General features: G+C 45.3%; 1 long non-coding RNA gene across 1 annotated transcript in view; it reads right to left on the reverse strand.

Annotated features, from left to right (window-relative positions):
* LOC144510608 (uncharacterized) overlaps nucleotides 1-21,334 on the reverse strand; it is a 70,966-nt gene that overhangs the window by 33,609 nt on the left and 16,023 nt on the right. Inside the window, exon 2 of the long non-coding RNA XR_013500656.1 lies at nucleotides 4,650-4,807. This is a non-coding gene — a long non-coding RNA (uncharacterized LOC144510608). The remainder of the gene's footprint in view (nucleotides 1-4,649; nucleotides 4,808-21,334) is intronic.

The raw sequence follows: 21,334 nt of genomic DNA on the forward strand, positions 1-21,334 counted from the left end.
TCTAAGTTGCATCAGGCTAGATCTAGGTTAGATATCAGAAGGTGGTTCTTTTCCCAGTGGATCTCTGTAACTGCCTGCTGCCTCATGCAGCAGACAATAATCCTTTGGATTAGATTTTAATCTTTAGGTCCCGATCCCATCTTCGGGACAAAATGCAAATTGGGAACCCACACACACCAGGGCCATTTGCCAGGATTCGACTATTGGGAATCTCATTCAGATAAGGATTGAGAAGGGGTTCCTATGGCAGACAGACTGATAAGACCCCCCCCCCCCCCCTCCGCAACCCCTCCATCCTTCCCCACCACTAAGAGATCAGCACCCCCACCATCAGAAGTGGCAGCTGCCACGGTAGGTAGGGGAAAGCTTGTCCCAACATGGAGAAACCTGGTGCAAAGATTTGATACATTATTAAAATCAAAGCAGCCGCAGCTGCCAGACTACCATTCTGAAGCGGGGTGGGTTCCTAGTTGGATGATGTGTTGGCCCACAGGTCTCCCACCAAGAGGTTGCCTTCATCTCTCACTCGAAGGATGGGAAGCCATCGCCCACCACACCCCCCCACCTGCACCCCCCCCCCCCACCTCACACCGCCCACTGCCCAATCCTGGTGGGACCATGGTGGGAAATTGCAGGTCCATCTGCCTTCAATGTCACCTCAACAACCAAAGCAAAATTCAGCTCCCTGAGTTGCTGTAAGCAGACACGGGGCTTAGGCTGGACATCAGCGGTGGGTAGTGGAGTGCATCCAGGGCCGGAGTGATCTCCCGGATGGATCAGAGAGGAATTTCCCAAATTTTCTTTCTCCAAATTGGTCTGGAATTTTATCGTTTTCTTTTTGCCCATCCAAGGGAATCAGGAGGTTTTAGGTGAGGTGAAGAGCCTTTCTATTGCAAGACTATTTTATGGGAGAGGCTGGAAGGGTCGTTAAGCTTCCATCATTTTCTTTGTATGGCTTGTAAATGGCAACACATGCAGCATCAATGTGAACAGCAAACCTCGGTATATCATCGTGCTGCTACTGTTAGTGAATCACAGGGACAAACATGTTCTATAGCGCATTGACTCCTGCTTCTGAGACACACACCTATAATATCCCAACATCTCCATCAAAATAGCAGCACTATACGTTTCCTCTCCGGAGAATCAATTTATTTTCAAAGCAGCAATATTTTCCTCCCAGTGCTCACTTAAAAACTCTCTTAAATCATTTTGTGACTTCTCAGGATAAAAGACAGAGAATTAAACAAATATGTAAAGATAGCTCTGAGATTTGTTGAATGCAAAAAGGAACAACTGGGATAACTGCTCAGAGTACAGAAAATTTGAATCTTTAATTATTTATGGATATAGTGCGGAAATGTAACTGCAAAGCCCCCCACGAGATTAATCCTTAATCCTGTAAACCATGATGCTACTGATTCATGACATCCACTTGTAAGATGCTCATCATTCTCCCTCCCATTGTTTGCTCACTCCCATTATAATTCCTGACTGCTTTAGTTCGCTGCTTCTCACCAAAATCACAGTGCATTCATGTATCAACTAAAATAGAAGGAAGCTGTTTTAAAATTCAATGGATAAAAGCCCAGTCACATTGTAATAGATAGACAATTACGCCAACATTAAAACCTATTGTGAGATGCAAGAACACACTACATGATCTATCGCCTAAAGATGGAGTTTCCTGGCCGCGCTTGTCCCAAGACCGGAAAATCCCACCCGAGGTCAACGGACGTTTCCCTGGTCCCCCCCCCCCTCCCCCGCACCTATTATGAATGATTCCCGTGGCGGGCGGGATGGGAACATTTTGCCCTTGGGGGCAGGAATTTCTGGCCACGCTCGCCCCAAGACCGGAAAATCCCACCTTTGCATGGTTTGCCCCCGCCCGCTACGATTCCCGTGGCAGGCAGGATGGGAAAATTCTGCTCCTAGAAACCAATTATTAGAGGTGCTTCTCTAACCTTTGACTATGCAATTCAATTCTCTCTCTCTCGTCAACCTTTCCTTGCCGGTTTTACAGTTTGCTTTCTTTTTCTACTGCAGCTCTGTCTGAGTAATCTGTATCTTCTTGCTTCCTGTTTTCACAAATTCTTTTCCGTTGCAATCCCTGTCTCCAAAAGTTGGTTTCCAACCCTTTCCGTCAATTCATCTGCATGTCTTTTCACTGGATTACCTCCATCTGTCTCTTTCTCTCACTATTCCTGTTCTCCCATCCATCTCAATGTTGTCTTGTTCTCTCGATTTCTCACTGTTCCCTCTCAAGTGTCAATCTCTTTCTCTCCCAGGGAGGTTATCCCCGATGTCCTGACCAATGTATTTATTCCTCAGTTGACATTACAAAAAAGAAAAGTATCTGGTCATCACCGTTGTTTATGGGATTTTGTGGTGTGAAAATTGAGGTGGTTGTGAAAAGTGAATATGCAAGTTTTTCACTTCTTTTTCCTGTTTGTCGAGAAAGTATCCAAATCTGGTCATCAGAATTTGATTCGAAGCATTTAAATCTAATGTCCATGCACAGTTATCTCAAAGCATTAAAATTTGAATTCATGTTTGATGTGTCAGTTTTCAAGTGAAAGCCATGGTTTAGTGGTTAGCACTCTTGCCTCTGAATTATAAAGTTGAGACTCAAGTTCCATTTCAGTGCCTTAAAACACAAAAGGTAGGCCTATCACTGGCATACTGAATGAGTGCTGCACTGTCCATGGTGCTGTCTTTTGGATAAAGACATTTAACGGAGTCCTTATTGGTGAACAATTCCATGGCACTATTCATCTCAAAGCAGGAACGTTCTTCCGCCTATATTTACACTTCAACTAGCATTGCAAAAAATCCCCATTCTCTTGGTCATTCTCTCACTGCTGTTTGTGGGAGCTTGTTGTGGGTTAAATTGGCCTCCACGGTTCTTACATTACAGCAATGACTACACTTCAGAAGTGTTTCATTGGATGTAAAGTGCTTTGTGACATCCTGATGCTGTCAAAGGGGCTAAATAAATGTAAGTCTTTCCTTCTTCTAATTTAGTGGTGGGACAGGCTGGGGGGGAGCTGAATGGCCTAGTCCTGTTCCTGTGTCCCTATATAAGCACAGACAAGGGAGAGCTGGTTCCTAGTTTCCTATTGACGTTGATAAATCAAGTTGGAATTTTGTGCTCACAATAAATCTAGAATTCATCCATATCCAATCCTTAACCATTTTCTTTTTATTCTTTACTACCATACACCTCCGATTCCCTTCCATTTTACTCAGTCCATTCTCTTGCTTGCTCATAGATCTCTGAAGACGGAAAGCAGGTTAATAGGGTGGTAAAAAGGCATACGGCACATTTGCCTTTATCAATCGGGGTATAGATTACAAAAGCAGAGGGTCATGTTGGATTTGTACAGAACTTTGGTGAGGCCACAGCTGGGATACTGTGTGCAGTCCTGGTCGCCACATTATAGGAAGGATGTGAACGCACTGGAGGGAGTGCAGAGGAGATTTACCAGGATGCTGCCTGGGATGGAACATTTAAGTGATGAAGAGAGGTTGGATAGGCTTGGGTTGTTTCATTGGAGCAGAGAGGACTAAAGGGTGACCTGATTGAGGTGTACAAGATTATGAGGGGCATGGACAGGGTGGATAGGGAGCAGCTGCTCCCCTTAGTTGAAGGGTCAGTTACGAAGGGACCCAAGTTAAAAGTGAGGGGTGGGATGTTTAGGGGGGATTTGAGGAAAAGTTTTTTTACTCAGAGGGTGGTGACGGTCTGGAATGCACTGCCTAGGGGGGGTGGAGGCGGCATGCCTCACACCCTTTAAAAAGTAACTGGATGAGTACTTGGCACATCATAACATTCAAGGCTATGGGCCAAGTGCTGGCAAGTGGGATTAGATGGGCAGGTCAGGGCATTTCATGCGTCAGTGCAAACTCGATGGGCCAAAGGGCCTCTTCTGCACTGTAGTATTCTGTTGTTCCGTGATTCTATACGCCTGCAGGAAAGGAGCTTCATTGTTTAATAATTGAAGAGCTATGAAGATTTACCTCAAACATAAAAGATGGGATTTTCCGGCCACGCTCACCTCAAGACCGACAAATCCTACCGGAGGTCCATGGACCTTTGCATGGTCCTGTCCTGCCCGTTATGATTTCCGTGGCAGGCGGGATGAGAAAATTCCTCCCAAGAAGTAATTGAGATGAATAGCATAGATGCAATTAAGGAATATTACATAACCATACTCAGGATAAAGGACTCGTGGCATTTGTTGCTTCAGAGAGGTGAGGAGGTGTGGGTGGAGTTTGTGTGGGGCACAAACACTGACATATCCCAGTTGGGCTGAATAGCCTGTCACTGTGCTGTAGTTTCTACATAATATCCGTTCACATTGCATGGGACAGCTTCAAGTTGAAGTAGAAAATACAAAGAGCTGGGCAGGCTACCAAATGCAGGCAGTGCAGACTCGGGGAGCTGAATGGCTTGCTCTTGTTCTCAAAACATGTCCACCTCTTGGGTGGTGACTGGCTAAGTTAGCAAACCCGGCGGCAAAATTGGTCAGAGTATTATCCTGTCACAACGCGCATCCTTTACGACACAAATTGATATCTGCATTCAGCATTGCTGTACCTCACAGCCAAAGGTATAACATGTTTGACCAAGATTGAGAGGTGCTCACCAAAAGAGGGCATTTGTCCTTTTTGTTACTGCATGGGGGGTTAATCGATGGTTCTGGGTTCCAGGTGGATCTTTCTGGAAAGGCCCCTTTACCTTTGGATGCCGGGATAAATCCTTTTGAGGTGACGCTGGCCCCAGCACCCTTGTCATCTAGTGACCCTGAAAGATACAAAAGCGGGTTGCTTAGCATTCTAACTACCATCTTCAGGGACAAGGCAAATAAAAGAAAATATGGATGGGGAGAAGGATTGATGTAATGATGAAGAATTCCATTATCCCACACACTCCTCCCCAAACCTTCCTTGGATACTGTGAGTTGCTAGGAGGAAACGTGTTCTCACCACTTACATTCTACTTACAGTGTAGCGTTTTTACATTATTTTTCTATTGCGCCCTGATATTGGCCTTGCAATGTATTGGACCAGCAGCAATTTATCAAAGATGATGCGCAGCTATTGAACAACAGCAACCCAATGACATAAATTGACTGCACAGTGGAAGGCGATATGTGCTAATTATCTAAGAGTAGGCTGAGTGTTACTGTTGCGATTAGTTATCAGTTGTGTCTCAGTAGGCAGCATGCTCACCATTGAGGCAGAAGATTGAAGTCCCACTTCAGAGGCTTGAGAAAAAAAAAATCAAAGCTCATGCTCCAGTACAATAATGAGGGACTCCTGCACTGCTGCAGATGCCATCTTTCAGATGAGACATTAAACCAAGGCCCAGTCAACCTTTTAGGTAGATGTATAAGTGCTTTATTTTTCAAGAAGAACAGGAGGGATAATTCCTCAGCGCATGTCAATTAAATGGCTATGATCACATTAGTGTCAACAAACTAGTTGTCTTCAGGAATAGGGAGAGAAAGCACAGGAACTGGTGCTTGTTTCCAGTCCCTCTATTCACCCCCTTTAACCCTCAACAGCTTCCTTCGCACGTGATGGTCCTATAGAACAAAATAGTACAGCACAGAAGAAGGCCATACAACCCATCAAGTTAGCGCCAATTCTTTGGAAGAGAAATTCAGTTAGTCCTTCCATGACCTCTGCCACCTGCTCTTTCCCTATAGTTCTTTTCTCCAAGCTTCTCTCCAATTTCCCTTTGAAGACTATTTTGAAATTGTATCCACCACAATATTAGGGAGGGAGTGTGTTCCAAATCCTAACCACTCTTTATGTAAAAGCCTTTCCTCCTCTCGCCTCTTGTTCTTTTCAATCAACTGAAATGAAGTTAAGTGGGGGCCATATGATTATCAATCCATCGCCAACAAATTCTATTTGCTTCATCTGCACTCCTCATCATTTTAAATCCCCTCAGGCTTCTTGTTCTGAGAAGAACAGGCAGTTATTTAAAAGCATTTGGATAAACGCATGGATGGGAAAGGATTAGAGGGATATGGGCCAAACGCAGGCAATTGGGACCAACTGGGAGGGCACCATGGTCAACATGGACCAGTTGGGCTGAACGGCCTGTTTCTGTGCTGTTTTGCTCTATGACTCCATGATTCTAACAACCCCAGTTTCTCTATAATCTTTCAATCCCTGGAACCGTTCTAGTATATCTCTTCTGAACCCTGGACAAAGCCTTTGCATCTTTCAGGTGTCCTGAATTGGGAACCATAGTCACAGTGGAGTTTGAACTGTTGTATCCAGGTCCAGCAAAACCTCTTTGCAATTTTTACTCTCTGTCTCTATTTATAAAGCCTATTGGGAACGCAGGTTTCCATGTGATGTACTTTACAACCACTGCTTTGTCAGGCAATTACACACAACTTTGTTGTTGATATTATATGTAACCAGGTCCGCTTCATTGAACCTGACCCGATGTAATATCAAGACAGCAACATCCAACAGACTTGAACTTCACAAGCACAGCAAACAACAATCCCATGTACAAATGAGAATATCTTGAATTAACGGTGACATATTTGACTGGTGCATGATTCCTAGTTAGACTTGCGAGGTTAAAAATGGAAAAATCCTTTGAGTAAATCAGCACAACCAATTCACCTGCAATAAAGCGCTGTTTCTGTCCATGCAAATAGACTTTGTTAACAGAAAAATGCCATTTTTAAATTCAGTGATAACTATTTTTTTCATTTTAAATTGAAACTAACCACATTTACAAATGCCCAGCAAATAATACGGGAGCAAAGTACCACAGATGCTGAATATCGGAAATATAAATATAAAATACTGGAAATACTCAGCAGGTCAGGCAGCATCAGTGGAGAGAGGAACAGAACCAACACTTCAGGTTCACGATCTTTGCAAGCTCTTATTTGCAAAAATTGAAGTTAAGGTATGATTGAAACATAAACAAGCTCTTGGGCAAAACAAAAATCAAGGCCAAAGCAATAAATTGATAATTATAAAAATGAGCAATTAATAAAAATGGCCATCAGAACACGCCGAGCAGCTGAGCTAGCTAATAAAACCTTTTTTGCCTTTTGCTTAAGCAGCAGAGCCAGATTGAGAGTACGGACCTCATAGTCACCAGGAAAAGGAGAGCAGATAATGACCAAGCTAAGGTGTTGGCTTGTACTAATACTGACATTGCATTCGCATCTGATGACGCACACCCCACAGCCACCATTGACTCAAAGGAGAAGGACAAAAACCTAGGGACTTTAAAAAAATTCATTCATGGGATGTGGACGTTGCTAGCTGGACCAGCATTTATTGTCCATTCCTAATTGGAATAATAGAATCATAGAAACCCTACAGTGCAGAAGGAGGCCATTCAGCCCATCGAGTCTGCACCGACCACAATCCCACCAGACCCTATTCCTGTAACCCCTCATATTTACCCTGCTAATCCCCCTGACACTAGATTTAATTTAGTATGGCCAATCAACCTAACCCGCACGTCTTTGGACTATGGGAGGGGAAACCGGAGCACCCGGAGGAAACCCACACAGACACGGGGAGAATGTGCAAACTCCACACAGACAGTGACCCAAGGCCGGAATTGAACCCAGGTCCTGGCGTTGTGAGGCAGCAGTGCTAACCACTGTGCCACCATGCCGCCCTTAAGATAGGTCATTCACTTTGCTCTGGATCTGGAGTCACATGTAGGCCAGAGCAGGTAAGGATGACACATTTCATTCTTTGCAGGCCATTAGTGAACCAAATGGGTTTTTACAACAATTGACAATGATTTCACAGTCTTCGCTAGACTTTTAATTCCAGATTTTTATGGAGTTCAAATTTCACCGTCTGTCATGGTGGGATTTGAACCTGGGTCCCCAGAGCATTACCTTGAGCCTCTGGGTTACTAGTTCAGCGACAACACCACTACTCCACCACCCACTCACACCATCTGGAGAGGAGATATTGCAAAGGGCTAGGGCCATACCATCAACTCGGTGAAAGAGGGATCTCATTGGGTCGGGAAGGGTCCAGGCCACACCTACGACCCGAGGGAGGAGAAGTTAGGTCGGGTCAGGAAGGGTCAGGGCACACCACCAAGGGAGGAGATTAGAAAAGACCTTCTGGGGATAAACTAAACAAAGAAGTGAGGCACTAGTTGCTTCACCTAACCTTGCGCTCCAGCCAGGTCTTAAGTGAAGAGTGAGGAAAGTGCCTGACAACGTCCAACAGAAAGAGAACAGTCCATGAAAGAAGTGGCACAGTGGTTCGCACTGCTGCCTCACAGCACCAGGGACCTGGGTTCAATTCCCAGCTTGGGTCACTGTGTGGTGTCTGCACATTCTCCCTTATGTGCGTGGGTTTCCTCCAGGTACTCCGGTTTCCTCTCACAGTCCGAAAGATATGTTGATGAGATACATCATCCACACTAAATTCTCCCCCAGTGTACCCGAACAGGCGCCGGAGTGTGGCAACTGGGGGATTTTCACAGTAACTTCATTGCAGTGTTAATGTAAGCCTACTTGTGACACTAATAAATTAACTTGAACTTAAAAGAGAAAGGAAGAACTGGAGAATCTGACACATCCTACACAGCTAATGATTGTTCAGAACAACAGCAATCATTGGCCAAGTGTCCTGTCAATCAGGATGATCTATGCTTCTGGTTGGCTCTTTGGAAACTGTCAGAATCCAAAACAGCCAATCCAACACAAAGACCATCCTAATTGACAGGTTACTGGACGAATGAGGCTGGGCCCCAGAGTACGGGCTATAATGTCTTGCACCTTATGCGCACCCCCCCCCCTCCCCCCACACCCCCCCCTCTCCTGGGCTCTGGCTGACATGTTTCCTACATAATAACAGTAACTACACTCCAGAAGTACTCCGTTAGCTGTAGAGCATTTTGAAATGTCCTAAGGTTGTGAACGACAAAAATAAATAAACGCAAGTTTTGTCATTCTGTTTTTCAATGGCGTGAAGTCAGAGAAATGTTGCAGTTTGAACTAAAATAAGAACGGAACGGGAACTGATTCTGCCGTTTGAGTGAACACTTACTATTTTCGGCTGCGCAGCCACTCTCTCCGAGACTGTGCTGCTGTCAGAGTTGTTCCAGAACTTTCCCAGAACCCCAGCTGAGGTGAGGCCGCTGCTTGGGATTTAACCACCTCCGACACAGTTTATAATGCATTTTGAAATTGAACCAGTGTTTAGTAAGCCATGACGTGTGATGGGGCTGACATTTCTAGGTTACCTCCTCCCCAATCCCTTGCCCCAGTGGATTTGCTGTACAGTTTTCTGAAAGATTCTCTTCATCTTTCCAATCATTAAAGTAGCTCAGAGAAAAGCAGATTATTCATCACAGTACAGCCCGCGGCCAATTCATTGCTAACGCCTCACGTAGCAAAAGGCCAAAATCAGGAACCACAAAGTAATCAACTCAGAAAAGCACCAATAACAACACATTGCATTCATATTTTTAAGTTTATTTATTAGTGTCACAAGTAGGCTTACATTAACACTGCAATGAAGTTGCTGTGAAAATCCCCTAGTCGCCACACTCTGGCACCTATTTGGGTACACTGAGGGAGAATTTAGCATAGCCAATGCACCCTAACCAGCATGTCTTTCAGACTGTGGGAGGAAACCGAAGCAGCCGGAGGAAACCCACGTGGGCACGGGGAGAATGTGCAGACTCCACACAGACAGTCACCCAAGCCTGGATGCAAACCTGGGTCCCTGGCGCTGTGAGGTAACATCGTTAACCATTGTGCCATCGTGCTCCCCCTCCCCCCACCCCACCTCCACCTTTATATAATAACACATCCCAGGAGGCTTCACGGGAGTATTACCTAACAGAATCTGACACCATGAGGAGATACCAGGAAAAGACAAATGGGTGCAGTGGGTAGCGCCTCTGCATTTGGATCAGAAGCTCCAGGTTCAAGTCCAATGCTGTGACTTGTTGGTCATGGAAGGAGCATTGACAATGTGGTTGAATCAGATTGGGAATCCTTCCCTCACTACTCCCCACAGGGTTAAAAAAAAAACAATGCAGGTGTGAAGATATGCTAAGAAAAAGGACCTGCGCGGTTTAGGAGGAAATCCCAGAGCTCTGGGTTAAGGCACCCTGGCCACCAGCAAAGAAAGTTGGGATTTTGGAAGAAGCCAGAATTGGAGGAGCACAATGATCTGCAGGATTTGCCGGGCTGGAGGACGTTACAGTAACAGGGAGGAGTGAGGAGATTTGAAAGCAAGGATGAGAACTCATAAAGTAAGGCATTGCTGGATTGAGAGTCAATGTAGATCAGCGAGCATAGGTGAGATGGAGGGACGGTGCTCTCCGAATGAGTTAAGATGCGGGCAGCAGAATCTTGGATGAACTCAGGTTTCTGGGGTGTGTAAGGTGGGGACGCTGACCAGAAGAGGTAAAAGAATGGAAAATGTCAGAGGTAAAATCAGGAGGTGATGGTAATACACAGCGGGTCAACCAGCATCTGAAGGAGAAAACCAGTCTGTGCGAAAGGATCTTTAATGTGTGAATCTTCGAGGTACTGATGGACCTACTGTGCAGTTCCTGAATTTCTGATATTTTGTCTTATTTCCTTCTAAATCGTCCCTGAGTCAACAAATTGGAGGAGCCGAGTCCCGGATTTGAGTGACACTTCCAGGTGCCAGTGACAGTAAACATTCACAGTGATGGTCTCCAGTTACTTAACAGCTACTGAGTTGTATTTATATCAAGACTATCAGCTTTGTCATAAGCCGTGCATCAATTCTTTAATATCACATTGCTTTGACAAGATCTTCTCTTTTTCTAACTTATTGGAGATCCATTTGCACTAAAGCGATGTTGTTGGCATCAGGCATGCCCACATTGAGCACCACCTGTGCCAGAGGGCAGAGTGAATTTCCTCTAATACACTTGTGGAGTGTACATTAATTACCGATCTCTCTGCAAGAATGGGAGGTTGTAAATGAAGAAGAGCTTTTGTCCTATTTCCTGTCATCATTCCAGAATACCAACGCTACAGTCTTCCCATTACAGCACGCAGCTCCGTCTTTCATGGCTACTGCTCTGGTCTCAATCACCCTTCCAGGAAATCTCTCCCATCTGTTGATCATTTAATTGGTAAAGAAATACTTCCTGGTTTCTGTCACTGAGTTGTCCTTCAGAAACCCTGAACCTGTGCCCTCTTGTTCAGCTCACTTGGTGTCTCTGAGAATGTTGTTCCCAGCTTTGTTTCTTCTAGACAACATGCTGGCGTGGAATGTCTATTTCCAACACCAGCCGTCCTTGCCATCTCTCGAAATGAAGTTGGAAGCTACCACAAATCATGTGTGGCTTTCCAGTGTTCAATTTCACCCACCAGAGCTAGGACTGGAGCTCTATATTCACCTCTAACATGAGACTTTTGTCAAATATACCCTCCCACAGTTGCTAATGTAAGTGAAAATAGTGATGTGGCTTTAACACTGGTTTCCTCATTTTGCAATCAGGCAGTGATATACCCTAATACCCTGTCATGATTAGACTTAAATATTTCCATTGGTTTTGGATGAGAGAAAAATCCTTAGCTATTGTGAAGGTGTCCTGTGGGCGTTGCTCACTGGCTTAAAGATTAAACTGTTGAAAATGATCTGGTGTGGAAACAGAGGGTGCGATTTCCCTCCTCCACAGCGTGCTTTGTGGCAGTGGAGGTGGCCCGCCAATAGCCGGCGGTGGGATTTCCAGCCCCGCCACTGCCAATGGGTTTCTACCCATTGTTGTTCGCACCCTCCACTGCCGGGATTCCTGTCGGCAGGACCGGAATATCCGCCGGCGGAAACAGCTGGAAAATTCCGGCCTAAGTCTCAATTGGAAGCAAGAGATTTCCCAGAGAGAGAGAGTGAAGAAAAGTTTCCTGCAAAGTAAATAGCCTGCTTTATAACGATCGTAAAGGAATATAGCTCATGCTTAAATAAATGAAAATACATAAGCATCTTATATGGGGTTTGCAACTTGAAATATTGGGCGTGATCTTACCGGCCATTCACGCCACACTCCCGCTGCAGCAAAGTCGGAGAATTTGGTGCTCAGCCAAATCCCTGTTCACTGCAGCGGGATGGGAAAATCCCACCGGTGTGAACGGCTGTAACATTCTGGCCATTAACTCTGTTTTTCTCCCCACAGACACTGTTTGACCTGCTGAATACTTCTCACATTTTCTGTTTTTATTTCAGATTTCCGGCATCTGGAGTATTTTGTTTTGGGGTTTGGCTTCAGACAGAATAATCCAAAACAAAATTCACTTTGTTCTTCATTCGACTTTCTTTAACAAACATCTTTGTAACCATATGTAACTGTACCAAAGTAGGATCTTTCTTAAAACACTTAAATTCAGGACATTTGCTCAAAGCCTTCATTCCAATATTGGAATAGTACAGATATTTCAATGCCATCTATACGTACCAACTACAATTTCAGCAACACTAAATCGTTACCATTAGGTGCTACTTATATTTGCATGCTTGAAGCAGGACTTTTATTGCTCCAAACTTGAATAATAATGCAATCCCTTATGGTGAAATTTGTCGTTTGCAAGCTGTTGTCTGCACTGACTGAAGTTTCAAAACCTGTTTTCTTTTGAGACAGTCCCCAACTGAAAGAATAAAGCTCCATCTGGGAATGCAGGGCAGGGGAGCGGGAGGGTTGTGAATTGAGTTTCCTGGCTGTGATATCAGACATCTGAGCAATCAGCCTGGTGGGCTTTAGTTACCAGGGAAAAGGCAGCTGAGTGGAAAAAAGCACACGCAGGGGCGAAATTTCAACCAGTAGTCAAAATAGTCCAGTGGCTGTGCAGGAGCCAAGGAAGGAAATAGTGGCACAACTGGGAAAGAGGGCCAGAGAGATTCAGTCCGTGAGCCAGACATGTGAGGGATCTGGAAAGGGATGCCCTTGGATGAAAATTATACCCGTGGTACTTGACTGGTGTAAGCTGCTGATGGGACACTTTGCCGACCTCCTCTGTGAATAAAGGAACTTGTTGTTTCAGCTATTTAAAGTGTAATCTATAGTTTTTACTGAATATAATTTGCCTGTTGATTCATATTTAATTCCTGATGATTGTTGCTTGATAGTTACAGTAAAAGTTCTAAAAAGTGAAATCTTGTCCATCAGTTTCTTCTGTTTGGGGTCATTAGGGAAGTTCTTTTGTGTTAGTGGTTTCCACGGGATGTGTAACATCCACCACAATTATTAACGTTTAAGTAAATAATAATTACTTTGTGTTCTCGGTTAAGAATATAAATAAGGGCAACTGCCGCATCTATTTGGAACACCTTGAATAAATCAGGGCCTGCACCTTCCTCACTCACTGGCTTCCTCCTCAGATGTATCAATCTTCAGATGGCTTTATCGAATTTAATTTAAGGACTTTGGACACAACAGACGAGATTCTCTGGCCTCCCAGCCGCATGTTTCCCGCCTGCAGGAGGTGGAGAGTTGTTTGCGAGCGGCGGGATTCTCTGGTCCCGCTGCTGTCAATGGGAATTCCCATTGACAGTGCCTTGCAAACACTAACATGCAACATGTTCCGTGAATGGAGCATTTTCCTCCTCAATCATATAACATTTTCCTTCTCAGTCATATTAACACTGCAATGAAGTTACTGTGAAAATCCCCTAGTCGCCACACTCCAGCACCTGTTCCGGTACACTGAGGGAGCATTTAGCACAGTAATGCACCTAACTAGCATGTCTTTTGGACTGTGACTGGAGCACCTGGAGGAAACCCATGCAGACACGGGGAGAATGTGCAAACTCCATACACACAGTCAGCCTAGGCTGAAATTGAACCCAGGTCCCTGGCACTCTGAGGCAGCAGTGCTAATCACTGCGCCACTGTGCCACCCTTTTGAAAGTTACACTTGTGGTGCTCACGTCATGAATTCCACATCATAATATCTGGACGGCATAGGCATAGATATATGCTGGAAACTGTTGGCAGTTACTCTGTCTAATTTCCTTAACTGGTAGTGAGGCTTCCTGCATGGACCTCCAACAAAAACCATTATTACAGGCATTTCTAGGTGGACAAGTATGTTCAAAACATCTTTTTGCAATGTCTAATGTATTTAATGCTTCTTTCATTACAACAGCGTCTGTAATTTTCCAATAACTAATTGGTTGTAAAACACTTTCAGATAGCTGAGGTGGTGAAATGTGCTGCCTAGGTGCACGGTCCCTCCTGTAATATTACAATGCTTGCTTCCAGTCCAGGCATGACCATGTGGGTTTTGCAGGCCTTCTTTACAGGGTTTAATGGAAGCTTAGTTTGGGTTGGGAAATGCTTTGAACTTCACAACCAGTGCTCCTGACCCCAACCTGCTGATTGGTACAATCCACCGAGCTATGATATTTCATGAATGTGAAATTTGTACCAATCAGGTGCACGTGGCATACAGAAATCTGAATAAGTGAAACAGACAAATGCTGCAACAGGTACATCATTTTATACCTAGAAACATGTACTTTGACTTTGGGTGACCCAGTGGGTGAGAAGATGTATTTCCCATAAAGACCATGTTAAATGATGTAATTTTGAATCTGTTATTTTCTTGCTGATACATACACGGAAACTGCAACATGTACCCAACCAGTCCATGTTGGTGCTTATCCTCCACAAACGCAGTAGTTCTTATCTCATATGACAGCCCAGTTCCCATATCCATTTAATCTCCTTTCCTTAAACCACTATTTAACCTGTTCTGAGATGTGGACATAGGTTCAGCAGGCTGACTGAGAAATTCCAGTCTCTGACCATTGGTCTTACACGATCATTTAATTTGCATCATATCAGTTGCATGCAGGATGGCTGTTCCCCAGGGGAGGAGGGACAGGAGAGAAAGGGAACTGCACACTGGCCAGCAGCATGAAGCAATGAGCCTGTCTCTCTCTCGGTCATGGCCTATGGTGGGGTGAAGGTCCTCCCCGCAGTCTCTGTCTCAGGAACTCTGCAACATCAACTTAACACAGACAGAGGTATTTCTGTAACACTACGAACGCCCACCTCAATCTCCATCCTCATTCCAAGCCCTCAATGGATTGTTGCTCCCTCCCCACTCCCCCTCCTCCCTCCCCTTCCCTCCTCACTTTCCCTCCCCACTCCCCACTCTCCCCCCCACCCCACTCCCTACTCCTACTCCCCCTCCCCATTCTTCTTCCCCACTACCCCTCCTCACTCCCCAACCCCACTCTCCCTCCTTACTTTCCCTCCCCTACTCCCTCTTACCCCACTCCCCCTACTCCCCCTCCCCACTCGCCCTCAGCACTCGCCCTCTCCACTATCCCTCCCCACCTCCCACTCCCTATTCCCCCTCCCTCCCCACTATCCCTCAGCACCCCCCTCCCCACTCTTCCCGCTCCCCTTCTCCATTCTCTGTCACCACTCCCCCTCCCCATTCCCCAAATCCTCCCCACTCTCCCTCCATTCTCTAACCTCGTTCTTTCTCTACACTCTTCTTCACTGTTACTACCTCACTGTTCCCCCTCAATTCCACTCCACCCCCATCATAACTCCCACTCAACCCCTCATCCTGACATTCATTCCATAGTTACTGTGATTGCTTACTTTAATATTTGGGAACGGATTTTCTGAGCATGTCAACCTCTAAGGATTGTGGAACAGTAACCTCTTTGTGTAAAGCATGGACAGCCTCTTGTACTGTCTTTTGCTCATTCGGCATTGAACTTTCATGTTCTTCACTACCTTCAGACAGAGAACTAAGTTAATATAATGACATTTGTTACAATGTCTTAATATCCACCTCTGATCAATTGAGTCAATGAGCCATGTATGAAATGACGAATCACTAAAGGGCATTATCCTGATGACTAAGTGCCTGCCACAGATTTCTCTACAATGACACAATTCAGAGAATTGAATGTTTTTTTGCACAAAGTATGGAACAGTCTTATTCCATTAAAAGCTTACCATGATGTCCTCTATATAAGGAGCATTTTGTTTCTTCTGTGCCATATCACAGGCTAAAACAGGGCTAACATTTGCATTGGATGGTAGTTTGGGGTTTAGGATGACATGAGGTCATTGATGAAAGACAATAGGGAGCACTCTCTGACCTCTAGGTGAGAAAGTTGTGCGCTCAAGTCCTATACTCAAGATTTGAGAACAAAATCTAGGCCGACACTCCAATACAGTACTTGGTGTCATCTTTCAGATTGAACGTTTGGCTTACGCTTCCAGGTGGATGCAAAATGTCCCAAAGAGCTGCTCTACTCTCATGAATTTCTGGGTTCTCAGCCAAACCTCATTCTTGGCTGAAAGCCCAGAAATCCATTAGAGTACAGAAACATCTGAGTCCCAGGGAAAACATTGCTTGATTGACAGCTCTGTCTCTCTGATCGCTTGAGTGATTTAACAATGTTTACTTACACCAGACAATGATGTCAAGTGCTTGCAGGCTCAACGATTAAACTTCAAACCAGCGGGACTTCTGTCACTGAGAACATCACTGTCTGCCAATTTCAGGGGCAAGTTCGGTGCCGGTAGCACCACTTTCTTGATCCCATCATACATAGCAAAGAGATATTCATTGTCACAGGCAGTTTGGAACATTGGTGAAGGATAGTCTAGTGTTTATTAACAGAGTATCTCTGGATGATTGAAACTTTTATTGGCCTGTAGTAATAAAAGAAAGTGGGAAGTTATCAATGGTGATTACAAAAGATACATACACCAATCCTATTTTTACCATAGGGGTCATTGGCTCAACAGCATGTATAGTGGGTGAATGGGCATAGCATGGCATGGGGTGCATGAGGAACCATAGGGATTGGGTGGGGGCAGATCTTGATAGGGAGCATAATGGCAATAGGGGGTGGGCAGGGGGACCATGAGGAACTGTAGTGGGTGGGTGGGGGCACATCTTCACATGGGAAGCAATAGGGAGTGGGTAGGGGTCATACCTTGGTATGGGAGCATGAGGGGCCATTGGGTGTGGATGGGAGGTGTGAGGCAGCATGAACGGGGCATGGGGCCTGCAAGGTAGGTGTGAGGGGTGAGGACTTGAGGGCTTTACCTTTCTCATTATAACTGGAAGAAAGGCCCACAGCACCAAGGCAGGCCTTTTAAAAAGCCCGCCTCAGTGCCTGGCAGGCCCTGTGTCTCCCACTGAACTTATCTCTGGGCCATGTAGCCCAACTGCATCCTGCACCCAGCCCCCAGAAATGTGGCACGGTGGCACAGTGCTTAGCACAGCTGCCTCACAGTGCCAGGGACCCGGGTTCGATTCCTGGCTGGGGTTCACTATCTGTGCGGAGTCTGCATGTTCTCCACATGTCTGAGTGGGTTTCCTCCGGGTGCTCCGGTTTCCTCCCACACTCCAAAGATGTGCGGGTTGGTGGATTGGCCATGCTAAATTGCCCCTTAGAGTCAGGGGATTAACTCAGGTAAATGCATGGAGTTATGGGGATAGAGCCTGGGTGGGATTGTGGTCAGTGCAGACTTGATGGGCAGAATGGCCTCCTTCTGCACTGGAGGGATTCTGTGATTCTATGAAATGCAGATCCCCTCCTTCCTGGCACTTTGGGGATAAAAATCCAGCCCAATGTTTGTCACTCGCTGATGGCTGTAAGGATGCCACCTCCAGTCAAGTCCTAGCTGGAAATCCGCAGCGTTCAACTGCCCATCGGTGGCAGCGATACTCAGAAAGACAAATGTCCGAAATAGGGTGACAGTTCTGAACTCATGTCACCAGTGAGGAGTCTATTCTATTTGCTGACTGTGCTAATTAAGTAATGGCGGATGTACCTTCTACAGTTTTCCATAGCTGACAGCTGAAAGATGTGCTGGTGTGTCTAAGGTTTCCTGACATTTTCAGGCAAAACCAAGATGGAAAATAAAATTACCCTTTAAAAGTGAAAGGCAACAATTAACAAGGATCAAGTATGTCACAATGTTTGATTTCAATGCCTCATTTATAAAAACAGTGGGGTATGATGTACATGTAGGCACCATGGGTGGTGTGAGAGGGAGAGGGATTTCAATAACATGTCCTGAGCAATTTAAAAAGTCACCCTGTGCCTGAACCTGAGTTACTGTTTTTATATAAACAGCTTTCCCAATTGAATTTTATCTTTGTTTCCCCATCCTGTTCTCTTTCTTCCTGAAGGTGCCAGCTGTGTTGAGATAACGATTCCACATGCATGTGGTTCTTCACCCGGCTCACCCACTCTTTGTGCCCAAGCCTGGCTGGCATCACCAGCTTCGTTGACGGTGAGGTGGATTCATGGCTGAACTCAAGCCTACTGTCACCCGTCGGACACGATGATGAATTGGCCAGTGGTCATCAGTGGAAAATGTCCCAGGTGTGGGGCACTGATCCCTCCATGCCACAGCCAGACTGAGTTCACCCTGACAGCTCATCACAGGCCAGGTGCAATCTGCCTCTCCTGTCTGGAGCAAAAGACATGGCGGGTAGATTTGATAGAATCACAGAATCCCTACAGTGCAGAAAGAGGCCATTCAGCCCACCAGGCCTGTACTGACAACAATCCCATCCAGGCCCTATTCCCGTAACTCAACGTTATTTACCCTGCTAATCTCCTTGATACTAAGGAACAATTCAGCACAGACAGACAACCTAACCTGCACATCTTTGGAGTGTGGGAGGAAACCGGAGCACCCGGAGGAAACCCACGCAGACACAGGGAGAATGTCTGTGTGGAGTTTGCACAGTCATCTGAGGCCGGAATTGAACCCGGGTCCCTGGCACTGTGAGGTAGCAGTGCTAATCACTGTGCCACCATGCTGATTAATGATGGAGGTGTACAAGATTGTGGCATGTTTAGGTAAGGGGAATAAAGATAAATAAAGAAAACTGTTCCTGTTAACTGATGGTACAAGGACTTGAGGATAGAGATTCACAGTTCTGGGCATGAGATGCAATGGTGAGGGGGGCGGGGGGGGTGGTGGGATATGTCTCGGAGGATGGGGGAAGCAGGGATGAATAATGATTTCAAAAGGGAACTGGATGGGTACCTGACGCCTATGGGGATAAAGTGGGAGAATGAGACAAACTGAAATCACTCCATTAAGAGCTGGCACGGACTTGATGGTCCGTGGTGATCCTGTGACCTAAACAATGCCATGGCACCATTTTGAAGAAGGGCATGGGAGTTCTCCCCAGCGTCCTGACCAATATTTGCCCTTCAACCAACATCGCAAGAACAGCATTTCCCTTGCTGTTTGTGGGAGCTTGCTGTGCACAAATTGGTTGCCCTGTTTCCTACATTACAACCGTGACTGCACTTCAAAGTTACTTCAATTGGCTGTAAAGCACTTGGGGATATCTTGAGGTTGTGAAGGTGCTACATAAATGCAAGATAATCTTTGATTGTACTTAGAAACCTCTTGCAAATGACTTAATTCCACACCGACCAACACTTTACTATTTTATTTTACAGAGAGATAAAAACATGAGAAAGAGGTGCAGGAATAGGCCATTCGGCCCATCAAACCTGCTCCATTTGATGTGATCATGGCTGATCCTCAATTTCAAGTCAGCAACAGACCTCCCAATGCAGTCATCCCAGACTCTGCACATTAACCAACTTTGACAAATTCATTATGAACCATATCAACCTAAAAACAGACCAGTTTTACAGTGCAAACTACAAGTCAATTCTGAATTTGCAATACTCTGGGTGGGAAACAGGGCTTGATTAAATATTAGCTACAACAAAAACAGAAAATTCGAGAAAATCTCATTGGGTCTGGCAGCATCAGTGGGGAAAGAAACAATGTTTCTTTCTGGGTGACCCCCTTCATCAGAGCTGAAGACAATAGAAGATAGGATGAGATTTACACTGTTGTGGTGAGAAGGTGGGTAAGCTGTGGGAGCTGGTTTAGCTCGTTGTTGTAATAATGGCAGTTGGATCGTTTAAGTGGGTATAATGAGGCCATTAGCCTTCATCATCATTACCCACTTTGTGGGGGTTGGAACGTTTATAAGGTGCTTATAAAAATGGGAGAGGACCCAACAACTGGGGAACTAAAGATTCTGTGGCTTAATCACACACTCCTATCTGACACGGAAGGCTAGAATCTGCACACTTTCTGGAGTCTCTCAGTTATCTACATAGATTTAAAAAGTACTGTCTAGAAATGAAGCCAAAAAAACTGGATGTGTTTTTTTAATTCATTTTTGCAAGATGTAGGGGGCATCACTGGCTGGGGCCAGCATTTATTGCCCATCCCTAACTGCCCTCCATTTCAGAGAGCATTTGAGTGTCAACCACATTGCTGTGGATCTAGAGTCACGTGTAGGCCAGACCAGTAAGGACAGCAGATTTCCTTCCCTAAAGGATATTAGTGAACCAGATGGTTTTTAACGACAATTGACAGGTTTCATGGTCATCAGTAAATTCTTAATTCCAGATATTTTATTGAATTCAAATTTCATCATCTGCCGTGGTAGGATTTGAACCGGGGTCCCCAGAGCATTACCCTGGGTCTCTGGATTGCTAGTCCAGCGACAATACCACTACGCCACTGCCACAAAAGTTTTGTACCTGAAATTGTAAAGAATGGGCGAACCCAACACAGCTTACTGTGCCCATTGGAATACAGCATCCTGATGGCTGGGTTATGGAGATCTCCTCACTGAGTTTAAATCCACCATCAGCCAATGAGGCTACTGAGTCACAGAGGTGTTTTTGGGGACTGGATTACCAAGGGAAGTCATGCTTCCGTTGTCTGGTGCCCTGGCCAGGCGCCATTCAGAGCATTGTGGTCAGTTTCTGGCTTGGCACCTCAGGTAGGTGCAGTGGGTGAATTCACCAGAACGATGCCAGGGCTAAAGAGGTTTAAGTTACGAGGAAAGGTTACAGAAACTTGGCCATTATTCCCTTGAATGGAGTAGCGGTGATCTAACTGAGATGCATAAAATGTTAAATGGATTCAGCACAGTGAGGAGAATCTCCTCTGATAGGTCATTGAGGAGGGAAATCAGGAAGTACTTTTTAACACAAATGGTAAAATAATTCCCAAACTCATTTTTTTCAAGAAGTTGTGAAAGGGTGTCAGTTGGAACTTTCATGACTGAGGTTGATAGATTTTTGTTGGGTAAGAATACTACTAAGAGATATGGAGCTAAGGTGGGTATATGAGGTTGAAATACCACAATCTAAGGTAGGGTAGCTGGAGAGGATGGGCAGTTTACTTCTGTCCTTATGGGAGTAGCAAGGTCACAGGCTTGATTCTCTGCTATTTGCTGAATGAGTTGACCTCTGTCAAGCCAGCAACTGGGATGCATGTGGA

Source organism: Mustelus asterias, chromosome 23 (genome assembly GCF_964213995.1).
Source record: "Mustelus asterias chromosome 23, sMusAst1.hap1.1, whole genome shotgun sequence".
NCBI classification, from domain to species: Eukaryota; Metazoa; Chordata; class Chondrichthyes; order Carcharhiniformes; family Triakidae; genus Mustelus; species Mustelus asterias.